Source organism: Strix uralensis, chromosome 7, assembly GCF_047716275.1.
Source record: "Strix uralensis isolate ZFMK-TIS-50842 chromosome 7, bStrUra1, whole genome shotgun sequence".
In the NCBI taxonomy this organism is placed as follows: Eukaryota; Metazoa; Chordata; class Aves; order Strigiformes; family Strigidae; genus Strix; species Strix uralensis.
Genome location: NC_133978.1, coordinates 39,041,630 through 39,064,247, shown reverse-complemented (window position 1 = coordinate 39,064,247; position 22,618 = coordinate 39,041,630). Strand labels below are relative to the sequence as shown.

At 45.7% G+C, this 22,618-nt stretch overlaps 1 protein-coding gene across 2 annotated transcripts in view; it reads left to right on the top strand.

Moving 5' to 3' along the window:
- Nucleotides 1-22,618, top strand: part of CTBP2 (C-terminal binding protein 2) — a 143,557-nt gene that overhangs the window by 39,564 nt on the left and 81,375 nt on the right. The window contains exon 1 of one of the 2 annotated variants that reach the window (XM_074875504.1): nucleotides 4,597-4,617. The exons of the other annotated variant lie outside the window; for it this stretch is intronic. The gene's annotated coding sequence lies outside the window, so the exon portion shown is untranslated. Of the gene's footprint in view, nucleotides 1-4,596; nucleotides 4,618-22,618 lie in introns of those variants that run through there. 2 annotated transcript variants of the gene reach the window in all.

The window sequence follows — 22,618 nt, the reverse complement described above, 5'->3', positions numbered from 1 at the left end:
AAGGGCAGCAAACTTTGGGCGTAATTGCAGCAGGAAAATTCTGGGGGGGAAAAATACTCTGTTCGAAAGGGTTCACATTCAGTTTGCAGGGTGGAGGAGGGAGAAAGGTGCCCAGAACTGAGTTGGGAAATGTTTGCAGTGGGTGAACCTGTGGCATCTCCAGTAGGTTAGTCACCGGTTGGAGTAATAAATATTTGAAGAACTTGCCGGTGACCAGAGTTTTAAATGTGAAAACCTTTTGGATGTTTACCGTTGGAGCCTCAGAATCCTTCTCAGCTAGTAATGCTGCCACGTACCCACCTGAGTGCTAACGTGAAGGTCCAGCCGTGGCATTTGGGTTTCCTCTGAAGATGTGTGCTTCAGAAATGTCACCTGCCCAGCCTCCCCAAGTCACAGCTTCCCTGCTCCCCGAGTGTCCTGACTCTAATGATTTTGAGGTTTTTTTCCTCTCAAAAGAAAAGTAAACATTCAGAAAAAATGCCGGGGTGTTTGCTTGCAATGCAATACCAGACGCGAGCACATTTCTGCTTCAGAAAGGCTGATTCTCCTGAGAAGGATACAAATGGTCAGCTTTAAACCTTATAACAAAAGGTTAATTTTTCTTCCTTGACGTCTTGCTGACTAAGTCAAACCCTGAACATGAGGTCGTTCGCTGTTTCATACGTTTCCAAAGACGGCTTTATACACCCGTGATATCAGTTTTGTGTCTCTTGGCAACAGATTGGTTCTGGCACCCTGAGGACGGGGCGCCTTGGCATTCTTGAACTGCCAAGAGACACAAAGCAGATACTGGGGGTATTTGATGCCTTGCTGAAAATACATTGAAATACATTTGGTGCGATAATAATGTGTTTTGAAAAATGAGCTTTTTTTTGGGTTTTTTCCGAGCCAGTCCTCCCTCTGTCTCATTCATCGGTATGTTTTTAATGCCTTGGCTCCCACCGCCCTTTGTGGATGGACACGTCTATCTGGAACACCGCTCACCCTCGCCCAGGGGTGATGCCTTCGTTGCAGAGCTGTTTTCTTTCCCTTTTCCCTCTGCGCAGAAGGAGAAAACTGCTAGAACCACAAGATGAAAACATAAATTTATGATTTTTTCTTCAGGGAAACTGTCCACCTTAGGAAGACCTGGCAGTCCAGCGTTTTGTTGAGGTGTTTTCCTTAAAAAGGGAAAAAAATACATATAAAAAGAGATTATTCTTTATATTCTGGGGCTGATTATGATGTGTCTATTGGATGATCTTGGCAAAGTCTTAACTGCCTTATGTGCATAACCAGGACAAGTGCTGAAACCATGTAGAATAATTTATAATGCATGGCACAGCCAAAAATTTGCTGTCAATCAGTGAATTAAATAAGTGTCACCTTGCCTAGCTTTGAAATCACCCTGTTTCATTACCACAGATTCCATGTACAGTGGTGAGGGCCAGTGACAGCCGGGGAGGTACCGCGCAGGTACCTGCTTGGGGTGGAAGGGATGAAGATGCGCCTGGGGATCTCTCTTGCCCGATAGCAGTCGCCAAGCAGACGCGGGCAGAGGAGTCACAGTGACCGGAGAGCGAGTTCCTTTTCGTTTGGGTCCACGGGCGCTGTGCCCTTGGCTTCGGCAGGCCCAGGCTGAGGTTCTGCGTGAGGGCAAGGTGTGGAAGACCCAACTCAGAAGAGCTGGGTGCGGGAGAGAAAAACTGAAGGAAAAGGGCAAAATGTGAAATTTTGGCATTTAAAACACAGTGTGGATGTGCTTGAGGGAATTGCGGGGAAGAGCCAGGCAGCGAGGCAGAGGTTTTGGGTGCTTTGCATGTGTGTGGCTCTGCTTGGAGGGGCTTGGACTGGTGCAGTCGTGGCTTCCCTACCTCCACGCCGGGGGGTGTAGAGCTGTTTGGGACATGTCTGATGATGACCCGAGAGCTACAAAAACACCTCTCAGCTTTATTCACAAAGGTAGATTCTCATTTCCTCGGTGCTGTGCCACTGAAGACCTCTTGCCTGTTGTTAGAGAGGTGCTTACCAGGGTGTGCAAATACCGGTGAGATATGTCTGGGAAGTTCTGTGTTGGTCTTCAGTTAAATCCTGATTTCTCACAGACACAGAACAAGTGATCTTTGCCTTGCTTCCTTTCATGTTAAATTACACTGTCCTCTTTTTGTTATATTCACAAATCTTGAGACTTGACTGTCGTCTTCCAGTTTTAAATAGAGCACGTGGGAAGATCTAAACAGGCAACTTACTCCGTGTCTAGTGGGGACTTGATACACTTGCCAGCACGTACTCTTGTATTTATTCCTCTCCATTAAATTATATGCTCAAGACTGTTTTTAAATGTGTATGTATCGAATGTTAATTTCAAGGAGCCAGATTTTTAAAAATACATATACTTAAATGGTGATGGAACCCATAAAAAAATCTATTTAAAATCAATTGTGTGCGAGAAGAAGTCAACAAACAAAAGGGCAGAGACAAGCATATCAGCTTTAATTTAGTACTGGATTCCCTTTGACAGGAGCCATTTAGATAGAGGGCAAAAAATTATCTCACTGAAAAAGGCAGTGATTGATCACATGTTGGTAAGTGAATCAAGTCTGCAAAAAACAGAGGCGATTAAGGGACAAAGAGGAATTATCATATTACAATGTTGCTGCCTGTCAAACCTTCCTTGTGTTGTGCATTCATGTGTCACGTTGTGACATTCGATCAGCGCTTAACTCCCTGGGACAAAGGGATGGTCGTTAAAAATCTTTAAATGCTGCTAGGAATTGTGCTGGGAGTGTAAATCCGTGTTTTGACTGCTGACAAAGATCTTTATGCCCACAAGAATAGATACGTGGAACCTGGCTGACAACTTATTAAGTAGATCTTAACGCCAGGGCATTTCCAGCTCTTGCTCGACTTTGTTGTTGCTTTGCTGGCCAAAACGGGACGGGTCGGGAGGTGCTGGGGAGAGTGGGCTGGTGCTGCTCACCAAGGAGGTAAAGGAGCTGAAAATCCGTTAAACCAAGTGGGTCAGTTTCCAGAAAATGGAAAATTACCTAGGGGAGGCCAGGAGGTGGACTGGTAAAACCCGCGATGAAAATCAGGGGGCTGAGGTTGAGGTGGAAGAGGGTTTGTAGGAAGATGTAGGAAAAGAAAAGAAAACAGGCGAGCGGCAAAGCTGTAGGGAGAAGCTGTCCGCTCAGATGGACTTCTAGGGGTTAACAGCCGCCGTTAATGAGGCTGGAGATAGAGGAGAGAAGACGTGCAATTTCTGTGTCAGCGTTTTCCACAGGCTAGACCCAGTTAATATCTAGACTAGATCAGCTTCTTTCAGGCGGCGGTGCCGGAGATGAGGCGCAGGACGTGGGCGGCGGGCACGCACCAATGAGGGGTGACAGGTACGGGGGAGCAGCAGGCTGGAGAGGCTGCAGCAGGCAACCTCGTCCCACGGGTGCTGGGCCACTGTGACCCGTGTCCCTGCGGGTCTGTGTCTCCAGGCTTGATGGCATCTCCCATGGCTCCACACACACTGCAGTGAGGTGCTGGTGTCCTGCTCCCAGGGGGCAGAAGCTTGTGGAGATTCACAAACCTTCTCTAGAAACCCAACAAAAAATATGCCTTATCATTAAAATAACGTAATAGAGCTGACAAAAGGAACAAATCCTTAGTTTTTGCATTTTCTGGCTGTGGGAGGTGCTCCCAGGGTACCGCTGGTGTGGCTCTGTCCTTTCCCACCCACATGGCCTCTCCTCTGGACGCAGCAGGACACTTGGATGTCCTGCAGGTTGCCAGTGCAGGAGCTCCATCGGAGGAGCCCCCTTGCTCTGCTGCTTTTCAGGGTCATGTTCACATCTCCTTTTCTTGTTTTTTCTATCTCCAGTACATGCAACCAGGGTCTTGCCTGCCTGGGTCTGCACAACGTGTGTGACTCCATGTGGTTTACCTGCTTGGGATTTGTTATGGAAAAAAGGAGGGGAGGACAGTTGCGTGTCTCATCTGAGCACCAGCTCTTCCAAAAAAATACAGTTAAAGATATCTATATGACAAGGATGTGATAAGAGAAAAACAGAAATCACAAATCTGGATTTTTTTAAAATAGTACATCAGCAAAGTGGTAGATCTCAGAGAACCAGGCTGTGATTTTCAAAGCGCCTCTGTTTAAGCAAGCATTGCAGGGTAAAAAAGCTTGCTCTGGATTAGAACAGAAAACAAGTAAAGCACCAGCCTTTTTTCATGGAAAATGTTGATGCTGGACTGCTCTAAGTATCTGCATCATGACTGCATGTCTGAATATTTTCATTAAGAAGCTGGAGAAAAGAGGCGGACAGCGAGTTGGCAGCAGGGAGGCAGCGGGAGACAGCATGGCGTCACTGGTGGGAGGCAGCCCCATGAAGAAGGTGACCGAGCCGAAGTTAAGGGAAGGAGGACCACAGGGGCAGATGAAAGTCACCACTGCCAAACGCAAGGTTAGGCGCCTGGGAAGGAGCGGTCCGAGCTCCTCGTACACATTGCTGTGCTTTAAATGAACTGGAACCACTGGGGAGAAAGACCCGAGGGTCGCCGCAGACAGCTCGATGAAGACATCTGCTCAGTGTGCAGCCACAGTCACAAAAGATCAAACAAGACGTTCGACCCTAGGAAGAATGGGTGAGAAAATACGGAAAATATGATAATGCTCTTACGCGGGTGTCCGTAGTGTCCTGATCTGGGTATTGTGTGGAGGTCAGCCCCTCGCCTCTGTGCTATGGGAACCCCTGAGTTTTGGGAGGCGGCAGCTGAAATGGTCAAAGCTAATAGTGTCACATCTGCGCAGCTGAAAAGATTGGGGCTGTTTAGAAAGATCATGTGAGTAAGAGGATTCGTCGGAGAGGTTTTGTAAACTAATGCTTGACATATTTAACCTTTCTCAAAACGCGAGAGCAAAGGAAAAGCCAATAAAACCAGAGGTGTGCGTTGGGCACTCTGCAAGGCACTGTTTCTCCCCTCGTGCTTGCTGGAACACCGGTGCCGTTGGGCAGCCCCCTGCACTGCCCCGGCTGCGGCCGACCCCCTCCCCACTCCCTTCTCCCTGCTCCCGCCGTCGGAGACATCGGCTGCTTATCTATCGACAAGCATATTTTAGCCCGTTTGACACTTTTTGGCAGCGTGTACTGAAACTGCTTTTCATACCGTGTTAGAAATACGGTCCATCACAGCATGTTCTCCTCTGCTACCAAATCCTTGCTGAGAATCTGAAATATTTTGAAATCACATTCAATCAACGTGACTTCTTCTGGAGCACAGGGCTTCATTTAGCAGTGTTTTCACCAGCTTCATGGTTTCCCTTTGTCGTGCAGAAACACTTCGAACACTCCAGTCTTGATGCAAGTGATAGGAAAGCCTCATACAGCTGGTGGGAGATCCCTGGTTGGGGCTGGGGTGCGTGGTAAGAGCCTGTAAGGCCGTATGGGATGGTTAGGCAGCAGCTTTTTTGGAGGGGGCTATGTTGCACACACATTCCTCTTCCTCACACTTTCTTCTTTGAACTCAAAAAGAGTTCTTGAACTAGGAGGGATGATTAATGCACAGATACTGAAAAGCATAGTCTGCTTTTTACAATTTTAGTTACTTGGAAATATGGGCTGGCTGCCATGGAAGAGGGTGCTGTAGGAGTTTATCTGAATACAAAATACTGGAAAGTCAAGTTTCACAGTCATTTAATTTGTCCAGTGTTTTCAAATAAGGATTCTAAATGGATATATTTAAAACAGTGTTACCTCAGAAAAAATATTTATTTGACAGGGTGACTGTGAGTTCACTGGTATAATACTGGAACAGCACAATACTGTTTAAAGTGAAGATGGAGAGAAACGCCTGCTCAGTTTAAAGCCCTGCTAATGCTGCCCCAGATCCGAGCGTGGTGATGGCAGCAAGCAGCCCTGCCTACCTGCGGGGCGTGTTCCATCAAAGGTGGCTTTCTCTGCAGATACGGCTTCAGTAGCTGCGTTTTGCGTATGCATTTTAGAAATTTGTCTGCTTTTTTGTTTTTCTTGAATAGCTTCAAAGATTTAAAAAGAGATGTAGCAGGGTGCCCCCGTAACCAAGCGGCCGGGTCTCGTTTTCTGGCATCACCCCAGTACATTAGTGGCGTGAGTGGGAGACGTGGTCTGGGAGTCATCAAAGAGAGGGCAGATGTTGATACACTGGCTATATAATTACATCTGAGCTTTAATCAGTAAAAGATTAATTAAAGTCATCTAACCCATACAAAACCTGTAGAAGCGGAGCTCTCTGGTGGACTAGAGGGCTTCCTTTGGAACACTGGTGATGGAGAAAGGGTGAGAGTTATCCCAGGTAGGTCATGTCTCGTGGCCCGGGTAGACGTGTCACCTCTTCACTGCCGTCTGGCCTAGTGAGTGCACATCTGGCCAGAAGACACAAAGAAGGGTCCCCATCCCGCTGGGTGCTAATTGCATGTGAAGGAGCCATCACCACGAAGCAGGACACTGCTCTGTACTTTGTGTGTGGCGGGTGAGGTGGTGGAGGGCTCCTGGGGGACAAGGGCTGCTGGCCATTGCCAAGGCCATTGCAGGGTATTCAGAAATGTTTAAAAAACCCTACTTCTCCAAAGAGGCAGAAGCGGCTCCAGCCAAACCAGCCCCGGTGCCAGGAAACAGCTCGGATGGTGGAGTCTCCTGCCGGCATCGCCACTCTGCCAACAGCTAATCCCCAGCGAGAGCACAGGAACAAAACTCCGCCACTCGCACAGCTACTCCTCAAGCACAGTCTAATTAATATTAACCCTGTATCACTGCAAAATTCACACTATATTTTTCATAACTTACACACTAAGCACACCGCTTTGCCAAGGATCATACACCAAAACACGGAGCGCAGAAGTATGACGCTTGGCCTGCGCCGCCAGGTTTGCCCGGAGGTAAACAAAACCCTGGCACCTCTGCAGATGACAGTCTGCTTTGTTTTCTGCTCCTTCGAAAGTGCTGGTTCTCCTTGGGAGCAGGCTGGCGAGCCTGTGGAGGTGTGGGGACCCACACCGTAGCTCAGGGTACGTGCGTAGAGCCAAGCTTCAGAGCTCCAGCCTTAATTTCGGTGCCAAGCCCAATGCTTTTGTGCCCAGGAGCTGGATGCGTTGCTTGCTTAGTAAAGCAGGTTAATGCTTCGCTGGACTCCGACACGCCAACGGCTCGGTCAGTTCAAAACAAACAAAATTCCAGTTTGGACTGAGCTGGCCCAAAATTAAATGCCTTGTTTTGTTTTTTCTCCTGGAGTTTTGGGCACATTTTCCCCACATTAAGTTTTATAGTTGGCTGGAGCTGCGTGTTGGTAATATGAAAGAGCTCCAGAGGAAGAGTGGATAAACATTTTGAAGTCAAGGTGTCTACTGAGGGAAAGTTTGCATTTAGCCTGCCTTCAAATTAGGGGTTTTGGTGGACGCTTCATCTCTGTCCAGGATTTTTTCACATTTCCATCTTGTAATCTGTGGACCAATACAGCCAGGTTTATAGGGGCTTTTGGAAATGAATCCATTCCAAAAATGAAAGTCAGAGGGCAGCTGAAGGCAGGTCTCTGCTGCCTCAGGCAGTGAATTTGGCTCACGTTTCCAATGTTGAGGCTCACTCAGTTCTCCAAGGAATGATTTGAAAAGGAGGAGGAAAAAAAAAACACAACAGAGGAATTGCTGCAGGTGATGCAGAGGGGGACGCGGCTGTTACATCACTTCTGTCACTCCCCTCTCACAGTGGCATGCTGCATCCTTGCCCGTGGGCACAGCTCCTCCATTTGCTTTCCTCATCATCAATAAAGATGCTACAACTTTTTTTTCAAGAGTGGGAAGGCATGAAGTCATCCTTCGTGCTGCCTGCAGTTGCATTTTGATTCCTTGGAGGTCCATGTTTTCCAGTGATTGGTGAAGGGAAGTTTTATGTGTGTATTCATGGGGTCCCTTAGGATGAAAATACAGTATCTGTATGTACCTTTTGCTGTATTTAAAAGGTGCTTTTAAAGTGTCGCTGCCTTTAGTTATAAAAAGCAGATGTTGAAATGAAGGCTACGGGAATTCGAAATGGTGACCAGAGAAATTTAGCCAGTGCCTTCTTCCTTCACAACTGGTGAACCCTTGGAGCCATTTTAAGGAGACCCAGGGTGAAGGCGTTGGAGGTGATGATCTTTGAAAACAGGCAGACAAAAACAACCACAGAAATGTTTGCACTCAAGAAAAACCTACAACATGAGGCATCCAGTGGGCAAAGGTAGCTTTAAAATGTCCCAGTTCTGGACAAGCTTTGGTCAGCATTTGTGTGGTCCAGAAGACATGTGGGAAACCAGGTTTCATGAGCTCCTGTGCTTAAAGAAGTGGTTGGTGTTGATCATAGCTCCCGTTGTTCATCTGTTGGTGTTCCTTGGGTACTTGTTGCTGTAGTGGGTGTTACTCTTAGGTGATGTGTAGATGGACAGCCTGCTTCTAGGAGTAGTTCATGTGCATGAAGTGTGTCTCAGATCCCGCGGCCTGTGTGCTCGTGTGCATTTGTAGCCGTGGTGAGGAAATTCCCACTAGCATTGATCTGTCAAATGCTTTTTATTTGTCTCCTAAGTTTTCTAACCGCTTTGCCCCTTCATTTTCAAGTCAGTAGCTTTCATTATGAAAGCCCTGGTGTATTGATAACTATTGGGGAAATTCCCTGAGGGTGCTGAGCAAGAATCTGCCTTGATGACAGAGATGCTTCCAATTTTTAAGCAAAACAGCCTGTAAACTGTGCCATCAACTAACAAGTACGGGATCCCTGCTGTGTAATGTGTGGGATCCTGTAGTATTTTTATTTCCAGGGTGATACCCTCATGGTAGCATGTGGAGCTACAGCTGGGCCGTCGAGGAGCATCCTGCTTTGGGAAGATGAACGGAGAATATGTTCCTCAGGATTGCCATGCCTAATTAGCCTCAAGTTCTGGTATTAGGAGATGTTAATGAGCTGGAGCATATAAACTAACCGCAGGAAAAAAACCCTTTTAATGGCTACGCCAGCGGTAGGAAGAGTAATACTGCTGCAGGGGGAGCTGACTCACAGCTCTGGGCCGGTGGCACGGGCCAGGGAGTCATTGGTGGCCAGACCGGCCACAGGGACTTGGCGGCACCCAGGGGCATGGCCCGTCTCGTCTTGGTGGTGCCTCAGAGATGAGTCTCTCTAAGCTTGGTGATTGCGAGGAGGTGTGGTCATTTTCTGTAGAATGGTCTAATTAGTACAAGGAAGGTCTCTTTTGGGGATTTTTTCTTTTTATTTTGGGCTTGCAGCACTGGTGATGACCACTATACCCAGTATTGCAAGCTAACAGTGTACAGCTTCAGTTAGACATTGCCTGCTCACATTTGATGCTGTACTCTATTTATCTTCATTTTTTCCCCCTTTTTTTCCCTAGTAAAGATAAAGGTTTAAAAACAGAAGGAGGAAATTTAATTAATTTGCAATTCTGTATCAAAATTCAGAGAGGTCAGAGAAGTTCATTCTTTCTACTTCATTTTGGCTCGTTTGGCATCTTTCTTTAGAAGCAGGTGTGGAAGTTGCACTTCCATTCTCTCTCCTTTCCCTGCACCTCCATCATGCACTGTATTACCATACCAGCTATTGTATTCATTATTTCAAAAAAGTACCCTGTTTGTGGGCAAGCTAAGCTGCCACAACGTAAGGTTTTTATTCTTCATACTGGAAAAAATGTCTTGTCTTTTTTTTTTTTTTTTTCCCGCATTGCTTTGAAACTGTGTAAAGCAGACATGGAAAAAAAAAAAAAAAAAACCAGCTTGCCAGGCTCTTAAGTGAATTGATTGCATTGAAGACTGGAGTTGGAGAGGAGCCAGCACAGAAGCCCTGATCAGGCAAGAAGGGAAGGGATAACACGGCCACGGTGAGGATGTGAAGCTGGAGAAAAGCTCTGAGAGGAAGAAATAATTGAGGTGGGGAGGCAAACAAGAAATGTTTGATAAAAGGACGTTGGTTAGCTACCAGCGCGGGGCGAGTCATGAAGAAAAGATGCATGTGTCAGGCGGCGAATCGGCCAAGCGGGGTGTTACAAATGCCTCCGCAGAGCTCACTGCAAGACCCTGCCGGGGATGCTGGCTGTGCTGCAAGCCACCACGCTGATAAATTTAGGCTCAATTTACAAAAAAGCTTATAATCAACTGAAGAGTGAAGTTTCTCGAACTTCATGGCCCAAAGGAGTCAGTCAGTGAGGTCCCTGCCAGCCACAGAGCCCTGAATTCCTGTTGGGCATTTTCCTCAGGGGAGTAGGACCTTTGTAATATTTTAGCCATGAACTTGGTGTCTTTATGCTGGAGCTCTGGATTATCCCGTTGGACTTGGTGGAGCACATCTGTGTGTGCTGCGGCAGCTCGCCTGTAGTCATGCAGCAAAGTAGCCAGGGATAAACCACCCGTGTCATCATCTGCCAGCAAGGGTGGCAGCTCCTGACGGTCTGTTGCTTCATTCAGCACATGGCCACTCCAGATAGGCTTTAGATCAAAGTTCCTGCCAAAGCCTGAGAGATGCACGCGTTTTTCCAGGATGGAAGATGAGCATCTGGGTACTCAATTCTGACAGCAGCAAAATTGCAGCAAGAGTGCTCTGCTTGGTTGTCATAAGACCTACACAACGAGGTTCTCATGGGAAGATGCCTTCCAGGCCTGACTTTGCACTCTGGTGCCACTGGAGATGGCATGGAGGAGGCCACATGTGAATGGCATCCTGCCATAAACGCCTTTTCTGGAGTCTGAGGTGGTGGTGGGACTCATCTGCGTGCCTGCAGCTGGAAGGGAAAGGGGGGGACGTCTGGGGCACTTATGCTCCCACCGTGCATTTTGCAGCAGCTGCCATTGGAAGGAACAGCTCCCAGAGCTGGCAGCCAGAGCGTGGAAGAAAGTAAATAAAGTCATCCCCGTTTCAAGTTGTGATATTTTGACTTAGTTAAAATGTTTATCTAAGAAATCTAATGGGGAAATGTAAAAATGTAAGTTTATGAATGTTCTAAAGAATAGGAAGAAAAGACAGAGAATACCATAGTAGTTTCATTCTTTTAATGATATCTGGTGGGTTTTTTTAAGTGCTTGGGTATGAAGGACCTATTGTATTGGTCTGATTACAAAGTACTCACAGAGCCCAAGTGTAACTGTTACAGGCAGTGCTCATTTTCTGACAGCCCATATTCTTGAGCTCTGGAAGCGTAGTACCAGCTATTCCCCATCATATTTATTGCATCCAGCTTTTTAAGTAATGGGCCAAATAATGATTGCAGATGCTATAATCAACATTTTTTGTTAATGATTTAGAGCTCTTTTTGCAAAATAATTAGTTCTGCAGAGCTCCATGGCACAATGCAAGAGGAATGCTCTCCTGACTTTTTATAGCCACAAGTTAATGGAAACTACAGAGCCTGGAGGGTGCAGGGCAGCCCAAGGGTGAGCCCAGAAGCCTCAGCCCCACAGTTATTGTAGCCTGATTGGTGCGAAATGAGCTTTAATGTCGTCTGTGGACCTGCTCTATGGTAACACACCTGGATGCTTGGAAGAACCTACTTGGTTCCCGATGGCAACGTAAGTGGGTTGTAAGCTGCTGCCTGGGCTGTGCCCTTCAATCACATTGCTTGCAATTTTCTATAGGTTCCCTGCAGCTTTTCTGTAGGTTCACAGAAGACCAGTTCCATGGGCCCTTGCAGTAATAACTGAGCTCTTGGGCATGGGGACCCCAGGGTAACCATCCTGGTTTCTTACAGCAGCAAACGCAGAGACAGTGCCTGACAAACCCAGACACCTGACCTGTCCTTATTGAGGGGCAGATGGATCCTGAGAGCTTTTAAAAACCTGAAGGAATCAGTTCTTGGTATAGAAAAAAATAGACGTGCTCTGTGTCTTTCCCACATGACCAGGTGGTGGTTGGGTGCGAGGCAGACAGGTTTTGTTGATGTCGTGGCTCCTGGCCACACCGGGCAGGACTGGTGAGGTCCCTCACTCTGTTTTCCTTTTTTGTCTGTTTGGATTTTCAGCTCATGAGCAGAAAGATCTTGATTCACACTTGGCACGACATGGCTCTGATCTCAGTGGCAGATGCCAGATGCTGCCGGAATACAAAGAAATAATGAAAGTAACCCAAAATGTGTGAGTCAGCAGTAGGTGTGATGGGGGTGCCTCCTCTGCTTTGTCTGTCTTTCTCTGGCTTTCCTTACTCCATCCACTCTGCTTTCAGCTTTAATCTCAGCTTCTCATTTCCACTCCTATTTTCTTCCTCCAGCTTCATTCCCTTTCGTCTTTCTTTTCTGCCTTTTGCTGTCTCCTTGCTGCCCACTCGTGTGATGTGACCGCGTAGTGGGGGAGTGACGTTCCCCACCATGCTTAGGAGAACTTGACTTTTCTGGTAACTAGAAATCTATTTCCATTCCGCTTCAATTCCCTGGCACCTTCGGTACCATTAGTGCCGTCTCAGCAGCGGACATTTCATTTATGGAAATTCGGAGTGTTTCTTCCTTCTCTAAACACAACGCTGTGTGCCGGTGTCATTGCAGAAGTGCTAACTGCAGTCAGTACCTCTTTGAAAAATGCTGAATTGCTTTAGTTCTTCATTGTGAATCACTAATTTTATTTCCTCCTAATGCTATGTAGAGTTTCTATAGTTCTAGAGGTCACTGGAGCTTTGTAAGTGCAGCCAAAAGTGTTTTAAATAGTCATTGCACAGCATAGTGATGCCATCAATCTCCCTTGCCATTATTATATCTAGAAAGTTGGATTTGATATCCATTTTCATATTTAAAGTGAAATTACTGGCAAGTTGCCATATCCTGTAAGGCACAGAGAGTGGTAACTTGTTCATAAAGGTTTATATGAGTCTAATAGTATTACCTATTGGTTTGGGATATTTTTCAACAAATCAAGAACCACTGGCAGCCAAATGGTTTCTGAAGAGGGTCTTTTCTTCTTAACTCATCGTATTTTATTCTTTCATTTCCAAGCCTGTCTGTAGTCTAGCTTTAATAATGATTAGATCTTTTTAATTGGAGTCTCGTAAGCTTCAATTACTAGCTTGCCCAGAAATACTTTGTTTTTTGGCTTATATATATATATGAGGTGAGGGGAAAAAAAAAAGGGAAGAAAAAACCCAGAAAATAATAGTGGAATGTAAGTCTGCAGCATATTGAATTAATTTCCTGTTCCACTTCTGCATCAGCTAACCAGACAAATAACCAATTTGTTAAGGGCTCTGCTACTTCCTTCAATCACTTGCTCACAATACACTTTTTACATTTTATTTCCTGGTTTTTCCATTTCAATTCCTTGCATCCCCTGCAGACCTCTCTCTTTCAGTGCCAACAGCAACATACCCACTGAGGGAGGGCAGGGTGGGATCCTTCGCCTCCCAGCAACCCCGTCTGCCCTCTGCTACACAGGTTTTCTGCAACATCCCTGACTTGAAGAGCACCGAGCTCTTCGATGAGCATCCCTTTGCCTCCCCCTTGCCAATTTGCAGGCACCCAAACTCAGGATCCCGCTGGTGCCACCTCGTTATTGCTTGGCCTTGCCTTATCGGTGGCTGCAGGAATTGCGGCCGTTTCAAGCAGGTTCCCAGTTTATTGAGCTGTTTCTGAGAGCACTGAAACGGGAATATTGCCCGGCACGGCGAAGGGGAGGAGGGTGTCAGGGGTCTGTGTTGGGCAGCAGGATTAAGCAATTATAACAAACAGGGCTTCTATTATTTTCCTCTCCTGCCGCACGATGGATTATTTGGAGACTGGTACAGCACTGGGTAACTAAGGGCGATGTGGCTTTTTGCTCTGTTCAGTGTATTTTGTGGGTTTGTATTTGTATTTAGGAAGTTGATTCTGGACACTCTGCCAGGGATGTCTTTCTAGAGAATTGAGGCAACGGGGAGTAAAAACCAAACACCACTCTGCATTTCTGGGTAAACTGCCTTAACTGCCAAATGATTCCTTGCAGATACACAACCCTATAGGAAAATCTGTAAGAAAAATAAAGATGTGTAATTTGAGACTTCTTGAGTAGAAGTTAAAGAGGGCTTTCAGTGTACTCTGATGGATAAGGGAGGAAGTACATCAATTCAATTGCAGTATTGTGTAGAACATAATAAATATTTTATTACCACAGACTATCATTTAGTTACTAAACAGCGCAGGGCAGGCTCTGCTCTTGGATGGTGTCTGTACATTTGCAACTCTGTGAATATCACGCGAGTTCGTTTTTGTGGTCGATGACAGTATTTGGGTCAGATACAGCAAAGTCTGCACATAAAATATTCAAGGCCCACGTAAGAAGATTCTCCAGGCTGGCACTGTAGCGGTGCATCTTAGGGCAGCAGTTGTTATGAATCTAATGGTATTTCTGGCTTGACCATAAAAATACTTTGGCCTAAGGCTTGAATTTCATAAATAAGATGAATTAGACTATTTTAGTACTGATAATACAGGATTATATGTATTCTGAAATACAGCGCAGCCTTGGCTATCAAATGAGAGGGGCGAGATAGCGAATGCTGTTTTGCAGGGCGAGCTGAATAGGTGCAGTTGGTTAAAGAATCTTTGGGCTTTTAAAAGAATTCTTCAAGAGTCATAGGTATTTCTAGGTTTTGGGAGCTTCTGTGGGTGTTTGCTGTGCAACACGCATACATTTCTGTTGGAAACAAAGCTCAAGCAAATTCCAAACAAAAGGTCAGTGAGGACGGATGGTCGGGAACCAACACTGGTGTGGACGGTACGGCATTTGGCTGAAGCAGTTTAATAGCAGATTCAGTGGCGGGGGGGGAAATAACTTGGGCAGCTTTTTACCATTTGAGTTTCTTTTTTGCATTCAACATGATGCGAGGAAGCCAGAAAGCCGGTGGGAAACTGGGGAGAGAAAAACATGAAATGCACGAAAAATGGCAGCAGAAATCTCATCATTTTCTGGTAATCGTTTGTGAGCTTTCTGACCAGCTACCCCAGTTAACTTTTGCTTTCTGGTTTTCCTGCTGTCATACAGTAATACTTTTAAATTTGTCATGCTGGAGGGAGATGCCAATATCAAACTGAGAACTAAGTAAACGGTTTTGATTGGAACTGAAAAGAAAGTGTTCCCTGCTTTAAGCTAAGTTTTAATTTAACCTAATTACACAATAATGTAATCGGTGTTTAGTTAATCCTGATAGGTAAAAATTCAGAAGTAAGGCAAGAAGCACGTCCTCACCCAGACACATGGGAAGTGCTTTGCGGTTTGGCAAGGGGATGTGAAATTCCTTGCTTTGCAGGTTTACATTCGAGTGACTCTTCGTGTCCCTTCATGTGCTTTTCCCTCTGGGACTTTTTCGGAGCTGTGTTTAATACAGAACCACTAGGACACCCGTGAGTTATGGGATAATAATTCTGTGTCAGATACTGTGAGAATGAAGCTTATTTTACAAGAATTCCCTTTGATGGAAGTAGGGCCCCTAATTCAAACTTGAGTGCATTTTAAGAGACATGTACATGCACACAATAAAATCCAGGGAGAACAATTTGCATAGAAAAGCCAGGAAACAGCTGGGCTTACAGACAACTGAAATTTTAGGGGTTGTTTTCTGGGGGAATAGGGGTAGAGTCAAGCAAAAGAATTTTAGATCCAGGTCGCTTTTGAGAATTTTGCTTAATATTGTATATGTTGGAATAATCTTTAAAAATGCAGCTGTGTGCTGGCTCCTGAGACCAGGTAATTTTACCTAATGTTAATATTGAGGTTGTTGTTCTTTGTTATTATCAGTTAACGGTAATGGTAAGAGACACTTACTTGTCTGGGTCATATATGTATGTATTTGCTCTTGCTTTAAATTCTTTCCCATAGATACAATTCAGCACAATCAATGCCAACAAAATTGTTTTGAAAGAAGATTAGATTAAAAATCTCATCCCTTGAGAACTTCCCATTGGCATATGAGATGATCCTTAGAGAATTAAGATTTGTGTCAGCGACAGGAATGCTCGTGTGAGATTGCTCAGCCTCTTGCTGGCCATTTTTTCTTTAAATATGTGACGGAAGTGCCTGGCCAGGCTAAATTCAGTCTGTGTAGTGTACTTCTGGAGGTTGATGACTAACACCAGAGCAGGAAAAAAAGTATCTGAGAAGCATTTTTCTGTACGAGCATTTTTGTAAGTGGTTTTATTCCAGATCGTGTTGCTGGTGACTTAGAGCTTTCCTAGAAGGAGGTCAGGAGTGTTCCTGTCAGGAAGGCGTATCTGAGCATGGGCTGAATCATTTCCAAACCCCAGCTGGCTGGGGTCTGCGTTGGGAGTATCTCGGGTCTGGTTTTGTTGGGTTTATGTACAAGCGTGATACCATTTGGTGATAATTGAAGCCCAATCCTTGCCCTCGCGGAGCCAGGAGGATGCTTTCCAGTAATGTGTTTTGAGTTGGGGGACAAGAGGGTGGTGCGGGCAACCCTGGATTAGAGTGATGGGACTTGCACCCTGTGCCGCTCCCCAAAACCACGGTGCAGTGGAGGCAGAACCTCATCCCCTCTTTCTTCCCCATCTTCTGGACACCTTGAAACACCAACCCCGTCATTTAGAGGCATGACAGTGGGTGTACACGCACACACACGCACGCATGTTGACAAAACTGTAGTAAAGTTAACAGGTTCAGCTCATGGCACTTAGAAATGAGTCCATCCTTCCCTGGATTTTGGTTGAGCTCAATGGTGTTCATCCCACATGCTGCTGGATGCTCTGGCTGCCGCGAGCAGCCTCTTTGCAGCGACGGAGCAAGTTTTGGTCACACACGGCAGGTGTCCGTGGGACTTGGACCTCAAAGTCTTCAAGGCAAGATCCTACCTTGTCTTTTCTATGTTGTGTGAAAGGAGGTCGGTGGACACTTGTGACTAATAAATGTAAAGGCTCAGCCTCCCCCTGCTCTGCCTGTGACCAATCCATTTTTTTATAGTCAAGGTTAAGTCCCAAGACTGGAAAACCATTTGGCTGCCAGAACACCGTGATTACAGATAGTTTCAGATGATAATTTTGTAAAGGTGTATTAGGGTCATTTGGTATCCTTGCCACTTCATGTATCTATTGTAGCAAATAATTTAATGGAAAATAAGCGAGGCTGTGACTTTGGAAATAAAGTTCGGGAGCCTCCCGTTGTTACTGCTTTTGTTGGTTTTATTTAAAACAGGAGTCACTCTTTTTATAGATTTATTGCCCCAGCCTCGCTTAAAAGGGAAAGGGGATGGTACAATCAACAGTGATTTATTTCTTTAATGCATTTTAAATAACTAGACCCCCAAGAACGAAGCAATGGTGCATAATTACATTACACTGGTCACAAAACTTGGGCTGTTCCTGCTGCAGGCTGATTATTTAACACCTGGTGAGTGTAAGTGAATGCACTGCTAGGGGTGGAAGCTGTGACTTACCCTGGTTTTTACAAAGTCTATTCTCTGGTAGCAATTTCTCTCTCAGTTTCTGAAAGCTAACAAACATTTCTGCCTTGTATGGTGAAGCAGATTATTATAACGTTATCTTCCAGTTAAGGTGCTGCGGAGAGAGGTTTGGCCGAGCATTGTATGAAAGTTGGCTCCTGTTGTCCTGCCTCCTTCTCCCAGTGTGACTGTGGGGATCAGGAGGCTGGAGGAGCAGGATCCCAGGCGTTTCCCTGGCTCACCCTGCCAGTGATGATGTGCCGGCGTTCTCTCACAGCCTGCTCCATCTGCAGGGGCGCAAGTCCTGGACCTCTGCACCGGGGGTTCCTACAGCTCTGCTCCCACATCCACACGCTGCCTCTCCTCTATCCTTGTCCCCCTGCTCCTGTACCCTATGTGCGCTTCCTTCAGAAGAAAGGCTGCGTGGAGAGGCACAGAGCTCCCTTCCAGATTGCAATCTCCTAAATTAAAGCAAGCGAAATCGATTTGAATATTACATTTGCCGACAAGGACCTCCTGCTAATTTCTATGTTTTTTTACAATTGCGTTTTCCTGTTTTTGTTTAGTTTTTTTCATCTTTATCACTTCCCTGCTGCTGACTAAAGGAGCTACACAACAGGGGAAAGTGTGACTAACTCGCTGCCTGCACAGGGGAAAGAGTGAGACTGCTTCTACACATGCTGGTGATAAATGCACAGAGTAAACAGAATGGAAAAGTGGAGAAAAACAGCTTTTTTTTTCCTACAATCTCTTTTTTTTTATAGCAATGTTAGTCATTTCTTCCAGCAAGTATAGGTTAAAACAACTTCCATCATAAGATTTCTCGCAGAAGAAGCAATATCAGCTTAAAATTTGTACTTCCTTCTGAAAGTGTTTTTAACATCTCTTGTTGTAAGTTGTAAGAAAGACCAAAAAAGGTTTTTCCTCTTTTGTTCAGTGTCTCCTTTGGTTTGACAGCAAGTCATATAGATGCAGTTTTTCTTTCTCCCATGTGTTCAGGTGCAGTGTCAGCTTGGCAGGTATTTCCTATATCAGCTGGGAGGGAAAATGTTTAATCAACGAGAAGAGGGCAGGGGGATTCATCCAGGTGTAGGTCCCAAAGCTGGTTTTAACTCTGGTTGAAATGGATTAGATTCCAGATGACAGCATCCCTTTAATTAAGCAATATAATGCCGTTGATTTAAAGCCTGCTGAAATCAATGGAAAGATGCCATGGACTGCAAAGGGCTCTGGAGCAGGTCCAGTCTCCTTTTGTGGTATAGAAATGATGCTTCGACAATTTAAGAGCCTGGGGAGGCTGAATCCGAAGCACAATGAGTGACCTGCTCATGTATTAGGTCAGCAGCAGGGAAGAAATACAGGTTTAAGCTCAACCCTCGCTGACTCGGGTGCTAATGAACAGCCATGTTTTCCCTTCATGAAGTGTTATGGCAGAGCTGCTTTCATATTTTTCCTCCGAGTATCCCAGCGTGGCTTTGGAAGGGAAAGGGAAATCTGTTTTGCATGTAAATATAGTATTGCAATGTTTGTTTAATGTCTTTGTTTACTTTGAAAGTTAGTCCTATACTAATGAATTTATAAAACCTACATTATCCATAAAACTGTCACGGGTGCAAAATTTAGTAATAACTCAGGTAATGTATTTAAACCACTAGTGAGTTTGCTCTATCCTTGAGTTGATAAATTGTATAGCTTCATTTGGTAGGAATCAGCAATTTTATGTGGCAATTAATTTTAACGGCAATAGGGAGCCAAAGGACTAAATTTTTACCCTTGGTTTTCTGCACGTGCATGGGAATATCCTAATATTCCGCGTTCAGGTTGCAGACCTGGTGAGCAGTGTGTGCATGGAGGGAATGTCCCTTTGCAGGCGTTACAGACGCGCTGCTCCAGCTCACAATCCAACCTGCCAGTTGAACCATTTTGGGGGTTTCTCATCTTTTAAAATATATGTCAGAAAGACAGCAGATGGCAAAAAATAATCTGTCCCCAGGATCTGTCTCGCTTTACCCTCCTCTCTTCTGCATGAACTTGCTGGTTGCCTTTTTTATTGTGCAAGTCCCCACCATCAGGGATGATGCCAAAATCATGAACTTGGAGCCAGCAACGAGGAGATAAATGTTTCTGAAGTGATTCCAGTTGTTTGTTTTCACTTTTCCTGTCTCTGATACCCAGCCTAGAAAGGTCCCATTTGTACACTTGGCTGCAAGGCTGTAATTGTATAGGATCTGATCTGGGAACCGAAATTGCCTTAATTCTAATCTTAGCTCCTGGTACCAGATTTACATGGTGGTAGCAGGTCATTTGACTTCATAATTTATGTCTGTAACACTGACTGCATCCTCAGCAGTGTACAAAAAGCAGCATAGTTCCCCTAAAGCTAAAATTTGTCTTGTAGCAGTAAAAAATACCAAGGGAGGTAATTTGAAGGGAATTTATTTATGATGCTGTTAAGTAACATCCACATTTTGGTTTTTGCTGTTTGTGAAACCGGCTGAAGAGAGCTGGGCTGCAGGATGGGTTTGGGCATTGCCGGGTAAAACTCCACAGATGTTGTTGAGCCCGTGAGATAAATGAGGGTTTTGTCTTGAGGCATCCTTCTTGCCACTGCTGCGTGACACAGAGGTCTGTAAGGTAAGACCAGGACCCCAAAGGATGAGCGAGGAAGGTGCACGTAGGTCCTGAGCCCTGTATTTCGGGTGTTGGTCTCCCATCTATGACCTTGGAGCCATTGATGTCTCCATGAGCACCGCTGGCTCTGTGTCTGTAGGTGGGTCTGCGCTTCGAACATCATTTGTGTTACAGCTGTGTCAGTTCCCAGAGTGAGGTGATGGCCCCAAAATGAGGTTCGGGGGAGTTATGAACGAGGTCGTGAGCCTGACAGAAATTTCATTTTGTCCAATATTTATTCTGCTGTTTGGGGTTGCACGGAGTTACTGGTCTGTAAAATGAGGTCACAGCCAGGAAAGAAAGTTTGGGAGCTGCTGCTTAGAGCTTGGGTTGAAATTAATTATTTGTATACCTTGGAGGGTTGCATTGGTTTTTAAACAAGACAGCTGGGTTAGAAAAACAGTCTGAATTCATTGTGAAACACGCTGTGTGATGGCCAGCTTTCGAACCTTGCACTCCCTTGGTGCGCTACCAACCAGAAATTTCAAATTGGCTGCTTAAAATTGGCCGTGTAGTCACCCAGATATTTCATCATGTTATTTCAAAAATCCCAGTGGCTCCAGATGCTCCAGGGCAGTGGAGGAGTTCATTGTAGCCACAGTTGGAAAAGTTGGGCTAGTGTAGCTGTGTATCTTGCTTTATAACCAGAGATATTCAGGCAGCAGAAATGCAGATGCAGAAAGGAAGGCTGGCCCGGCTAAAACCAGCTTGAGAAGAAAAAACCTAGCCAACATAGCATTGGATGTGAAAAATGCAACACCAAAGGTGTCAGCTTTTTGGCTCCAAAAGAAAATACTCTCTTAATTTTTCTAAGATTAAAATGCCTATAAAATAATACCCTTTAAAAAGCAGAGTGCTCCTCAAACACCAATTCAAAATGCCAACAATTCTCAATTTTCAAAAAGAAAAATCTACAGCAAAATTACTGTGGTTTTGTGCACAAAACCTGTGGGCTGTCTGGAAAACAAAAAACTCATAAAACAGCAGAACCAGGTGCTTGTGTGTGCTTTTCAAGGGGAATTTCTCTACAGGGCCTCCTTTCTTGATAGCTCCCTCGCTACCCATTGCCTCTTCTTTCTACTGGTAAGTGGTAAGCTCTCTGATCTCCTCACCATCCTCCTTGCTCTTCTGATTCAGTATTGCATGCAGGATTATTTTCGAGGTGAATGTTTATATGCAGGCCATGTTCATAAGAATGAATCATTTATGTATTCTTCTGAGTCGTGAAGTGCTGACTCTGGACATGTATTTGTTTTTCTACTTGTTGCTTCCTTCTGAAAAAATCACGAACAAATATTTAAAGGTGTTCTGCTTAGGCTTGAATTTCTAATTAATTTTCAAGTGGCCGTGCTTTAGGGATATTTTGTTGGAGGAGCAGGTGCAGCCCTCCCTCGCCATCCATGCCCAAGGGGTGCTGCGCGGGCAGTTGCCAGTGCTCCTCCAGTTGAGAACTCAGCACTTGGTGGAAAAATTTCTCTTCGCCTCATTGTTATGGTTTGACTTGTGGATTTATTATCGCATGTTCTGAGTTCCAAGGAGGGGGGAAAAAAAGCAGGAAAGGAAAGTGGGGTTTTGGTACTCTTCCTGCATCTTGGGGAGCTGTGCTCTGTGTTAGCTGCTGATAAGGAGGTTTTTAAACCCACAGGTTTTTAAACCCAGCACATGGTTAAGCACCAGGGAAAATAGTTGCCTTTTCTGTCTCTAAAGCAGCCATTCCCTGGCAAAGTCTGTGCTGTTTTGGAGCAGTCCATGCCAATACTGTTTGGCTCTAGGGAAGAAACACCCCCCAGCTCGGGGCTGACATGGGTATTCAGAGCAGCTGCTGGACCACCAGACTCCTGCCCCCACGCAGAGGAGAGACGTGAAGAAGTGCCAAGGACTCACAAGCAGCAGACGCTGCTCTCCAGCACAGTGGTAGGCTTCCACCTTCCTGCAGCCATCGCTCCAGAGAGCCAAGCAGGGCAGGACACTGCCGAGCTGAGACGTATGGGATGGCTGAAATGAAATGCAGGCTGCAACAGGAAATTTGGATGGGCTCCTTCAGCTCTTTTTCTCCGTTCGCCCTGCTGGGAATGGTGGAGAGATGCAAGTTGTTGTTCATCTTGTTGGATGGAGCGGAGATGTGGATTCCCAGACAGGTCCCAGGCAGCTGCAGAGATATGGATTTATGTGTCCTATTAGGCCGTATATCTCTGTGTATGCAATGCTGCTGGCCAAACTTTGATTAAAACCGCTTCATCCCAGTCGACAAAGCATGGTTTGAGTAGGAAGGATTTCTGACCATCCTGTGCTCTGTCAGATGCACCTCCCTGGTCCACAGGAGGGGAAGCATTCATAGCTCGGTCCCCACTCAGGGCGTGAGCCATGGGTTTATCTGAGGCTGCCTGCAGAGCCAGGGCAGACACTTGCAGGTACGAGGCTCTCCCAAAGCCCTGCAATACGGCCTTGCCAGAAGCAAACCCCTTCAGTGGCTGCCGTAGCTGTCCGTGAAGGTGATGGCTGTCCACACCAGCAGCGGCTTTATCCCATCACAGCCTCCGTCCAGCCAGCACGACACGATGGCCTGC